The 2,594-nt window shown below is 41.7% G+C and overlaps 1 protein-coding gene across 2 annotated transcripts in view; it reads right to left on the bottom strand.

The window, feature by feature from the left end:
- Positions 1–2,594, bottom strand: part of Fgf14 (fibroblast growth factor 14) — a 694,358-nt gene that overhangs the window by 441,332 nt on the left and 250,432 nt on the right. The gene's annotated exons all lie outside the window — the stretch shown is intronic.

Here is a 2,594-nt window from a genome sequence, read left to right as displayed (position 1 = left end):
AGAAGAAGAAGAAGAAGAAGAAGAAGAAGAAGAAGAAGAAGAAGAAGAAGAAGAAGAAGAAGAAGAAGAAGAAGAAGAAGAAGAAGAAGAAGAAGAAGGTATTAAGTAATCATAGAAGCCCTTAGAACAATTAGCATTTTCTAACCTCATGCTATGCTGTGCATGCTTGAATTCTCACAAAAGAACTTTTGAAATAGGCTTTCTTCCCTTTACCCTTCCCTGGAGAAAATGAGTAATATTTAAGAAAGCATGCGTCAAAGGCCAGGTTTTCCTCTTGGTTGCAGACTACAGCATCTTTCCTCTTAGCTGCTGTGCTTCACGTTATACGTGAAGAGCATCAAGGAGGTGAGCAGAACTTTAACACGGTCTTCATTTTGAGAATTCTAAAACTGGATATGAAAGTCTATAAATTTTTTTTACAACTTTTATCTTATGAAGTCAGAGTATGTAGCCTAGAAAACTACAATAAGCTGCTCTTTAGCAATACAAATGTATTCTTTATCATGATTAACACAACTCAAGGAGTTCACATGCAAGCTTTAGGTGAAAAGTTCACCATCGTGGCATATGGTAAACATAAGCATTAGTGATATGAACAGAATATTCTAAAGGTACAGAGAAGGTGTGAACTAACCTAACAATGCCATGGTATTGGCCTTAAAGGATGAGTAATTTTTTCTTCAAAATAATGGGAAGAGAGAGCAGCAAGAACAGAACTCCAGTAGAGTGTAGAACTAAGGCAGGGAGGTGGAATGGTTGTAAATTATAGTTTAGAGCAGTTTGCAGAAAACTGTGCCCACAGTGGAATTTTAGATTAAGCCATATCAGCAGTTAAATAGGAGGTACATACCCTCGCTCATTCCTCTGAACCTCACTACCCACTGTACCATAATTATGGGCTTATTTCTTAGTGAGGACTTGTCTTATTGATTTTTGTGTGCCAAGCGCCCTGTGTCACATCTGACCCACAGCATGATGGAGACACCTTCGATTAATTAATTTCCACATTACATTATATAGTCTGGATTGGCTGAATTTCTACTAAGGTTTGTTTCTTATTTTAAATTTTCTGTTAAGAAACCTTACAACTACGCGTTATCTCCGTCAGATACCAAGAAAATTCACATTTGTCACCAGTTCATTCAAATCTCACCTTAGTGAGTGCTACCACTGAAGCAGTTTCACCCTTTGGGGCTCCCAAGTATGCTGTGCCAAGTCCTCCTGCCCTGGTGTGCACAATATTTGGTCATGGGCACTTAATATGAGTCAATTTAAAATTCACACTCATCTCTTGTTCAAGGATGCTTCTCTCCCTGGACAGAATGTTCTGCCCTGGTCCACCAGCCCCCTCCTCCTCTGTGCTCTGTTAGTGAAGTCCCTGAGGAGGTAAGGGGTGATGGGTGCACCGCAGTCCTTTCCCTGTCAGTGCTTACAGGCAGTCAGAGTCAGGTCATGCAGGAGCTCTGCTGAGATACACTCAGTGCATGAGACCTGGTGACACAACATCCTCCTCTCTTCTCTACCTTCTACCGCATGTGACCCACCCACCTGGGACTTCATCCTACATATAGTCTGTTCCACCAGGGACAACCATCTAGATATTGTAATCCAAAGGTGGCCCAAGTCCAGCTACCAGTCTACTCCATGAAAACCAGCATCCTCATAAGATGGCCATCTCCATGGCTACTCCTTCTCTAGCCCCATCCTGTCCTCCAAGCCGCTCATTACCACAGGGACTCCTGAGCAGGTCTCTGCCTCAGCTGGTGTCCAACTGTAATAGCTCCTTTTTCTGTCAGGAATCCTACACTTGACACAGGCTTCTCTTGGAAACCTCTCGCATGGCTTTGGGAGACAACAACCTGCTCTACAGGAAGCAGAGGGACTTCCCTTTCATTTCAAATGCCATGTACCCCTCTAGATTAGCAACCCCCAAATCACTGGGCTTGGAGAAGGAAGAATTACTGAGACAGCAGAGCATAGATCAGCCTGACTGCTCACTGTTGAGAAAGGAAAGATGTGATTTGGGATAAGCGAATGCTATGATGCATATTTGTGTTTGGCAGCCAAAAATGTTGTAAGGTGATAAAACAACTGGGAAAGATCCTCTTCCAGCCCTTACATCCAGCTGCAGCTCAAAATGTGTTGGTGAATGGGCTCAAGAATGGAACTGAATTGAATGTCAGCACTTCTTGGAGAATCTCTTCAAAACCCCTTCCAATTGTGTGCACATCCCTGCTTGTAAATACTGTATGGAATTCTGATAAGGAAGTTCAACATAGAAAAATGTTGGAAAAGAAAATGAATAAGAAGGATTCCTATGAGAAACATGCAAGAAGAGTAAATGTAAAGGAAATATTATTCCTTATAAAATTTAAATGGTTAATTAATGCAACGTTGTTTTCTACAATGCATTAGGCATTACCTCATTTTGAAGGAATGGATGTATGAATAAAAGGAGAGGAGAAGACATTAAGAAGGAGAGGCTAAATGTCCCAAATTTTCTGATCAAGAAGATTATGGGGCCAAAGAGGAAAGTGATCGATGACATAGAGTGTGCCTAAGGAGAGTCACATGGGGAGAAGACACTCTCTCAG

Source organism: Octodon degus, unplaced genomic scaffold (genome assembly GCF_000260255.1).
Source record: "Octodon degus isolate 3935 unplaced genomic scaffold, OctDeg1.0 scaffold00039, whole genome shotgun sequence".
In the NCBI taxonomy this organism is placed as follows: Eukaryota; Metazoa; Chordata; class Mammalia; order Rodentia; family Octodontidae; genus Octodon; species Octodon degus.
The sequence above is the reverse complement of the archived record's forward strand: the minus strand, read 5'-3'. Positions and strand labels throughout refer to the sequence as shown.